Raw genomic sequence first — 9508 nt, 5'->3', positions numbered from 1 at the left:
GGAGAGCTTGTTACCAGCCCAACACATGCCTCCCCCTGGAAACGCTCCCAACCCACCGCAGTAATGAAGCGCCCGACCCTGATCTTTTATGGATATGTTTGGACTATTCCCCACTTTCACAGTCAGTAAAACCCAGCAGAATCCACACGTGACTCTGTGTTACTGACTGCTCAGTGCAGGGTCTAATAGGGACCGTATGCAGCATAAATTAGCATTTACCTTCTGGGGCTTCCTCCTGGTGGCAGCAGGATGGGTACCACACTAACCACAGCTCAGCGTGTGGCCGGAGCACATCTTGACTCCCCAACCCGACAGCAAGTGGCACTCTCTCCACGCAGAAGCCCACGGACAGTGGCTGACGTGGCCATGGGGCTTCTTTCTCTCAAAAGCAGAAGGAACCCATCATCCGGCCAAAGAAGATGTAATTCTCCGGTACATGATGGCACAGGGCCAGTTCCCTTCTCCGGCTGCTCTTCATTAATCAAAGGCAAAGTGCTGCAAAGCAGAACATTTCACAGCAAGTTTTCCTTTCCTGGCGGGTGGGGACAGGATCTGATAGCTCCACCGTCACTGTCTGGGACAGTGTTGGGTGCCAACCTCCTCCTCTCCATCGGCCATGCACATGGGAGGGATAACACACGTGGGCCTCGACAGGTCCCAGCACAGACTGATTGCTGCAGGAGTGAGACCGTCACGGTTTCTACTTTGACCCAGAGTTCTGATCCAACCCCACAGCAGCTCAGGGCTGGTTGCCACAAGGATGACTCCCTCAGGGGGGCAAATGGAGTCTTGGCCCCATGCTGCAGATATTAACGGGGTTTTTGAGAGTATGTGGATTTATTCTGGGGTTGGGTCTCTAGAAATCAACTCAAAGAGTCTAATAAAGCCATTTTTAAATGTGTGTGTGCTACTTGTTTAAGGAACCTCGGGAGAAAGCATGGATAAATTGCTCTTCTCCAGCACGGCTCCAGGTGGAGCACCTCAAAAGGCAGAGCAATTCCTGTGAGCTCTGAGCAGGGATGCTGCGGTGCCCTTGGGGAGCCCCTGAGTCTGGTAAGACTGTAAAAGCTGCTTTGATCCTGCCGTCAGCAAGATGCTGTGAACATCCTGACCTGGCAACCCAGAGGGATGCTTGCTCCAGCACAGCACTGGGCCTTTTTCCAGCAATTTCAGTGGGGACGACGGGACCAGTGTCCTGACTGAGGCGCTCAGAACACATCACTGAAGCTGTGAAGACACTACACTCCCCCAGTCTTGCATCCCAGGCCAGCATCCTATCCATAACACCGGGGAATGTAGCTGAGCCATTGTGTTTTACTTCATGTATTTATTTATTCTTCACAGCCACTGAGTTATAGATACTGCCACTAACAATAGCTGGGAGAAGTTTAGGCCATTTATGGACACTGAAATGCTAGCTAAATAGAAAAGTTTTTGAACACTTCGCAAGACCAGCTTTAAAAACAGGATGTGCAAACCCTTTATTTTGGGATGTGTTTGTTCCAGTGATCAGATGTTCCACCCTGGTATCTCTGTCATGGCAATAAAAGCCCTACAAAAATTTTAAAAGAAAACAAAGCACAAATTTTAAATTGATCCCAGGAAAAAATAAAAGGAATTGTTGTGCTATAAGGGGAAAAAACGTGCTGTACATTTCACTGGCACCCACGTTCCTCAGGAGCACCCTTGGGTGGGGGGTTCCCCTTAAGCTGCAGCTCAATGCTGCCTGCACCAAACCAAACCAGGGCGGACGCCAGGACACAACTGCATTTGCATCTCCTCCTTTTTTCTAGCACTGGGATTAATTAAATTCACTTCAGAGGCTGCTTTTCAGTGAAACCAAAAAAAAAAATAAAACACCAACCTTCTGTCGCACGGGGAGAATTTGGCGCTGTCATTTCAGCCAGTTCAGAAGACATCTCCCACGGAGGAAGAAGAAACGCTGTAATTTGGGGCTGGCGACACAGAAAAGCTGATGCATTCCTCACCGGGAGCCGCCTGGCAGGTGCTAAACACAGACATGCTCAACTTAATACCTTGTGCCGCTCGCAACGCGTGCGAGACGCAGTGGAGAGGCGGGTTTAGCCCTTGGTATTAAAAATAGGAGCAGCATGACGGGGTTAGCAGAGGAACAAAACTAAGCACAGCGAACAAAGCACCTTGGCAGGATGAGGACAGGTTGCTCTGGCACGGGACATGCTGCTGGCCACTGGGCCAGTAGCAGAGGGTGGCCATCCCTGCAAACCAGCACCAGGAGCTCAGGCTGGAGGGGGGGCGGAATGTATTGGGGAAAAATGCAGAGGAGGAAAAATGCGTTCAGGGTGGGTTTTTAAATGCATTCCAAGACAGCCGCACCTGGAGGCGGTTGTTGGCAGTCTCCTGATGTGGTGGCAGCCCAATTTTTGTAAGGAATTTTGCTTCTTCGTGAGCAAAGAGGCAATGTGGGAAGCTCAGCAAAGGGAGAAACTGTCTCATCCTTTAGCCTTGCAGCAAACAAGGTAAATCACTGCTGCTGCCGCTGGCAACAGGCTCAGGATCTAATGATTGCTGCTGGTTGAAAGTGATGCTAACAACGTGAGGAATTTTACTTTAGAATATACAGGTTTTGAAGCTGAAAAAAAATCCTTTAAAAGTTCAGGATAAGCTTTCAGAAAAGTGCCTCCCACTTCAGGGCAGTCCCACGCCTGTGCGTTCCCAAGCCCCAGCGCAGAGACATCCTTGGCCCTCCAGCACCTGGGAAGAGCAAGCGCGTGTGCTGTTATTTTGGATGCTTTCTTTTAGGGTGTTCTAATTTTGGGGTACAGCACTTTTGTCCCAGGCACCCCTTTGCCCTCACAGATTTCCCTACTCGACCCCCGAGATCTGCAAAACTGCGACCACAAAACAGACTCGTGATAATGCCCTCTCTGTCTGCCCCTGCGGTCCCACCGCTTTGCTGAGCGGCCTGTCCCATCTTTTTAATCCCCAAAGGATGTAAAGGGTGATGCAGACACCAAGAAGCCCTTGGGTTGGGAACTGCTAACACATCTTGCATGGCTCCTCCTATCGAAGCAGACCACGGTGGCTTAGCCATAGTCAGGCAGGGGGTCCCTGTAAAGCTGGGCACGAGTAGCCAGGAATCTCACCAGCTGCCGGGCCAGAGTTCTCCTCCGTGGTCCCCTGATGCTTTCGTGGGAGACTGCTCATTATTTATGGTTCATCACATGTCGCTCATGAATTCTCCTGCTACATTTGCTCAACAGCCCAAGCAGGCAAAACCTGCTGCGATGCGATCTCTGAAAGCACTACCTGATTAAAACATATAAAAAAATAAAACAGAGATATAAAACTGCCAGTTGCCCACAGAATCAAATAAAATTAGTTCAGCTCAGCCTCCCCCATCTTTCCTTATTGCTCAGGTAATAAAACCACTCACTATACATACAATATCTAATTTCAGGTGTGTAGGAAAGCAAGTCATTGAGCTAACAGGTTACTCGGGGCAGCAGGAGAGCTCTGCCCAGTGCAGGGGTGTTGTGGGGCACCAGTTCCCTCATATCGGTGAGTTATACAACCCAGAGTGCTAAACACTTTATCAAACAAATAAAACAACAGCTCTCCACCAAGGGATAGGCACCAGGTGTAGACCATGACCTTGCTCGGAGCTGTGGTGGCTCCATGCAACAGCCAAAAGTCTTCTCCTTCCCACCCAGCAGACGCTGTCCCAGAGTCAAGGGAGGTTTCTCCTCCATCAGTTCACATCCATCCACACCCTCCTTCTTCCCCACTTGCACACTCAAGAGCCGCAGCCCACCTTGCAGGGCTGTCGAGGGTCCAGGGCAGCCACCAAGGGTTAACGTGCAAGATTTGCTGTACAAACCGAACTGTTTAATGAGCATCTCTCTCCCAGGTAATGACTAGTGATGAGAATATGTTCTGCTACAGTAATGCTTGCAACGTAACAGCCCACCGAGGAGGGAGCTGGTAGGTGAAGTGAGAAAATCCTCTCTCCTCAGCTGGATTGCGGTTTCAGCCAAGCTCATCTGCATTAATCTTACACTCATTAAAATCAGTTTTTCTGTTTCTAATTCATCCAGTGCTGCCAAGCTCAAGAATTAAAAATTCATGAGCCAATGTCCCTGAAAAAAAAAAAAAAAGAAAAAAACATAAGTTCATCTTAAGCAGCATAGATTTTTAAAACAATCATAGAAAATGTCTAGCTGCTCCTTTGTGCTTGAAGCTTTCAGATCTCATTTTCATGAGGGACAGGAAAATGAACAAAAGCTGAGATTTTTACGCAATTGTGCAACCCCAGAGGCTGGTGCTTCCTGGAGGCAGCTTTACAAATTGCATCACTTACGATGAAAACCAAGAGACTGAGCAACACAGGAGGAGCAAGCTCATTTGGTTCCCCTTACCCTGTCTCAAAACAAGTGTCATTGCTGAAGTGACAAAAAGTCCACCCTGCAGAACTCAGGGCAAGCTGTCCACTGGGTTTTACTGCAGTGAGGTCAGAAGCCTAGGAATGACATCAGCAGTATTTTCCAGCCTTGGTCTGGATGAGCACATAGAGCTCTTGGCAGCCCCCAGCCCCTCTGGAGACATGAGAGCAGCTTTTGACCGGTAACAGAGATGCAGGTGGTGAGACCTGGTGTAGACACACCACAGGCAGCAGTGAGCAATGGGCAGGGTTGTGGGAAAAGCCAAGGAACCACTTTACAACAGGCTGTGCTTTCATTGGCTTCCAGCATCCACACACAGCTCTCTGTGCGCCTTGGTCCCCTTGTCCAGCTTCCTGGTACCCGTCCAGTTATTTCTGCCCTTGCAGACTATGTGGACAACAAGGATGTTCTTCTCCAGCGAGCAGTCAGATGCTCTCAGATGCAGAGCAGAACCCGAGAGGAATGCACAAGTTAACAGTAAAAGTAAATAATTAGTTTTTAATTTTTCACGTGTGAGCAACAAACTAGACATGATTTTTAATATGCTCATAATTAAGGTCACTGATGACAATAGCTGGAGAGCTAGAGACAAAGACAATAAACACCATTTATCTGAAGCAGATGGGAACTCAGAAAGGGCTCTCCAATATTTTTTTCAATAGCCAAAACTAAAGAACGTTTTGGAGAATGCCAGAGACCTCCCAGCCCATGAAAACACCCAAAGTCTCAAATGGCCTTTGCTGGCCAGGCTGGAGTGATTACACCACGCTGTCTGGGTCTCTCTCCACAAACGCTGCCCTTTTCCCTCGGAAAAAGGCACCATGTTTATAAAGTAAAGCTCAAGTAGGAAAACATCGAGCCAGGCCAGTGCAAAACCAAGCCTGGGAAAAGGTTAGGATTAGCTCCTCTAGAGCTGAGCAGAGTTCGTTTCCTGAAGAAGAAGGAGCATAAAGATGGGTTGCCAGTGAGCGCTAGCGAGGGTTGCTGCAGTTATTTATAGAAGGCATTCATTTCCTTCATGATCTGGATAAATATCCATTAGCTTTTGAGGTGATGAATCAAGTATTAATTAACCTGCTAGGGGAAAAAAATAATATGGATATTAATGTTTTAAAAGGAAGCTTCCAGCTGAGGAAAAAAAGGAAGAGAACTAATCTGAACTTTTCAAATGAGGCCTTGTTGTATTGGAAAGGAGCAACGAGCAAAGAAGAGACCTGTTGGATACACTTACTGGGTACGTCAGTCTCTGCTTTGGTAACAGGGGAAAAAAAAAAAAAAACAACTGTGATCTTGGCATGTCTACAGAGCTTCAGGGTGGAGAGGAGCTTGGAGTGAAAATTTAATGGGTGTTTTTCACCTGGCAGTGACAGCACCCACACCTCATAGCTGCCACCTCCGGGCAGGGCAGAGCGGCCAGGTGCTGGAGCCAAGGCCCCGGCCAGCACGGAGCCATTCTCCCCAGGAAACCTTCGCACGCCCTGGCAGAGCGGGCAGAGTTATTTCTCCTTCAGACACTGATGCAACAACTGGTTTTTTCCTCTGTGTTCCCCCTAAGCTGTTCAAACTACAGACCAAACCCTTCTTTTAGTGCAAGCAATAAAAATCCAGAGCAACCATCAGGAAATCAGCAGAATAGCCAGAACATGCTCTGGCTATTACACATGCACATAAATGGGAGCAGACCTTGGCCCTCTGACACCCCGCCTTCCCTCTGCCCCGCTCAGAGACCAGCTGAGCTAACTCTCCATTTTTTGGACTTTCTGTAAAGCAGCAGCATCCCTGGTGCCTGAGCCTCACCCTGAGACTGGTGAGGCTCAGCTCAGCATAAGCATGAATAACATGGAGAAAAGAGACATATGTCCTGAAGAAGATGGCTGTTTTCTAAGCAAAAGTGAGATCTGCCACCACAACTGGACAGCAACAAGAAACAAATTTCCTGGTGGCACCAAGACCTGCAAGACCACCACACCGTCATGCTCCCAGCACACTGGCCTTGGCTGCATCTCTTCTCCTCTCTGCAGAGCAAGGCAGCTTCTAAGTGACATAAATCAGAAGTTTGGACTGATTATTTTGCAAACTGAGTCAGAGTTCCTCTGTAGCCGATGAGACACAGTGTTTAATGAAGCACAAAACATCCTGTATTAGACATGGTCTTCAGGATCGACTTCCTTTGCCATGCCTGTGCTCCACCCCCACATACCCAAATCTTTAACAACTTCGAGCTCTTTTTTTTTATTATTTAAGAAAAAAAAAAAACCTATGCAGTCAGCCTGTTCCTGCCCATTTTTAGCTTTTTTTTCCCCTCTGCATATTCCCCAGTTCTCTACCCACACATACCCACACTACAGACAAACTATCCTAAAAAAATTTGAAAGAAGTCTAAAAAAACAACAGTAATCCAGGGCGTCATCAACTTCCAGGAATGCAAACTGGCTTAAGAAACCACAACTTTTTTGTTGTTGTTATTTTTTGTATGGGGTTTTTTTTTTAGTCTTTTACAATCTTCATTTTTAAAAAAATGGCGTGAATTCACTCCTCCTTCACTCTCCTCAGTCCTCTCTTTCCCCAGCTATATTCAGAAAACATTTCTCGCCAGCCTCGTTTAGCTCACATTTCAGGGCAGAGTAAGTGTGTATGCATGGGGGGGCAGGGATGATGAGTCAATTAGGCACCTAATAAAAATCCGATTTTAAAAATTCCCTTTCCAACTGCAAGTGTGATGCGAGCTGCAGCAATCACAAAACCAGCGCCGCCAGTTTGGTCCACCCTGCCCAGTGTCTCCCTTGCAGAGAGAGAATGGGTTCCTACAGAGAAACCACTCTCATCCTGCATTAAATGTTGTGTATGAGGCGGCATCTGCCACTTCGTGTGAAAGACATCATCACAGCCTAATAAATCACATTGCCAGAAGGATTTTTGTGCTATCACCAGCGCTCATGTAACTGTATGGCCTTCCCTCTCCGTATGCTCCCGTTCATCACCGTGCCTTGCAGACCTCACATATTATAGCTGATTAACTCACCCCCAGAATAGGCAGCCGAGCTAAGCCCTTTGAACCAGCTGGTCTTGCAGTGACCTCTTCTGTTGTTCCCATCACTCCAGCCCCAACTTTCTGAGTCTGCAAAGGAAAGCCCTAGAGATGCACCGTTTGTCATACAGATGCCATTTATTATACAGACAGCACCTACCACTGCCTTTTTCAAGACGTGCCCTAAACTGGAGGGGGTGGATGCGAGAGATGGTGCCTATTCATCCTCCTTGCAGATGGTCAAGCCACAAAGCACCCAAGCGAAGCCGCATGCTTCCTTCCAACCTCCTTGCCTTGGCCGAGACCCAAACCACCCACTGGTGGAGTCATGTTGGACTTGCAGGCTCTCTCCTAGTGCATAACCCTCTCTCATAGTGCAGCCGCCCCAGCAACACGTCTAAATGTGTTCATTTCTCATGTATGCAGTGCAATTTGAGAAATTTGAGTATTTCAGGTTAGATTTTTGACTTCATGGGACTGGTCAGATTTAGAAAGAAAATGGAACAAAATGTCCTGAGCTTTGGCATGTTAGAGCAGCAGTAATTTCAAGCAGACAACAATGCTTCAAAACTCATACTAGTAAAAACCAATTCCATATTAAGAAGAGCTCAATTTTAAAAACGTCACTGTAAAACCAGCCATTTCATAACCAATAACCCTGCAGGATGCAACCAACTTGGACAGATATCACAAAAAAGCAGAAAGACATTTCTGGGACTGCATCAGCCCTCCATGAAGCTGCTATGAGGCACATCACCCAGCCATACTCACCAGCAGCTACTGATGCCAGTGGCCAACTGGGCTGGGATGAGGACTGGTCTGGCTCTGCTGATCATAGTCTGGAGCCACCAAAATCACGGTGGAGTGGAAGGCCATAGGATCACGGTGTGCTTGTTTCCATCAACAACTTTACATCCATCCTACAGTGGAGCTGGTGGTTTCCTTTGTAGAACAGACAATTCTGTTGCACCAGGAGGGCCCCTGTTTAATTTTGCTCTGGCTAAATATGACCAGTCTTGTGGCTGGGTAAAGAAACTTAACTTGTCGTTCAATCAAACTTGCTTGGATTTTCCTCTTCCCTCAGTGAGCCCTGGGGACACCAGGAGGACTCCAGGCAGGAGAAGACCCTGAGCAGGCAACAAGCCATGACCAATGGGCTGCTCCTCCAGCCAGGGGAGCTTCAAACCCCAGAGAGGACGAGGTCCACAGGATCAATGCTGGTGCCAGAAAACAGAGCAGAAGAGCATCAGCCATGTAAGGATTTATCAGCCAGCCCAGACTAATGAGTATATTTTCTACTGGACAAGTCTATCCTCCATTTTTTGGACCAGCATAATCCAGCCCATGGGAATGCAGGCCTAGATGCCAAAACTTGGATTTCTAGCTGCTTGCTGGAGATAGCACATCCCAGAGTAACAAACACAGGAGAACGATACTGCCCTTGGATCTGTCCTTTTCAGCCATGAAAACAAGTTAATGTTGGTGTAATTAGAGTGACCGTTATTTGCCATTGAGCTTCATAAAAATGTGAGGAAAGATGTATGCATTTTAATTAAATTCTGGGAGAAAAAAATGTGTACCTGGCTAGACTGCAGAGAGACGACTCATTACTTCATCCACGTCTCAGTCTGCTGCCTATTTTCCTCTGCAACAGAATGATCAGCCTCGGCTGCAGGCAGTGACTTTAAAAAGCAAATAATCCTTCCGAAAGAGCCAGGCCAGCACTTTATAATTCCTGCGTCTGGGAACTGGGAGTCTTCATACAGCCACACGTGTAGTGAGACTGATGGGCAAGCATTCAAAATCTTCAAAATCTGAGGGGGACTGCTCCCCAAATCAGGGCGTCAGGAGGGGACCCTGACAGAGCTCACCACAGATTTTTCCAGCAGCCAGACAGCTCCTGCAGCTGCCAGACTTTTCCATAGATTGCCCAGGTCTGATTTTCTGCTACGAAACAGCCTGGGCCTGAGCTGCCCTTTTCATCTCAGGAATGCACAGCTGCGAAAGTGAGGGCTCAGTTCCTCTTGCAGAACGTGGCTCCAGGAGTGCAGATTTGTGC

At 47.8% G+C, this 9508-nt stretch overlaps 1 long non-coding RNA gene across 1 annotated transcript; it reads right to left on the bottom strand.

The window, feature by feature from the left end:
* Positions 1-353: 353 nt before the first annotated feature.
* Positions 354-4378, bottom strand: LOC141952007 (uncharacterized). The gene is made up of 4 exons (XR_012631526.1): positions 3794-4378; positions 3126-3288; positions 1865-2008; positions 354-495 (listed from the first exon to the last, which is right to left on the bottom strand). It is a non-coding gene; the product is annotated as an uncharacterized LOC141952007 (long non-coding RNA).
* Positions 4379-9508: the final 5130 nt, after the last annotated feature.

This window comes from Strix uralensis, chromosome 19, assembly GCF_047716275.1.
Source record: "Strix uralensis isolate ZFMK-TIS-50842 chromosome 19, bStrUra1, whole genome shotgun sequence".
In the NCBI taxonomy this organism is placed as follows: Eukaryota; Metazoa; Chordata; class Aves; order Strigiformes; family Strigidae; genus Strix; species Strix uralensis.
This window is presented reverse-complemented; position numbering and strand designations above follow the sequence as displayed.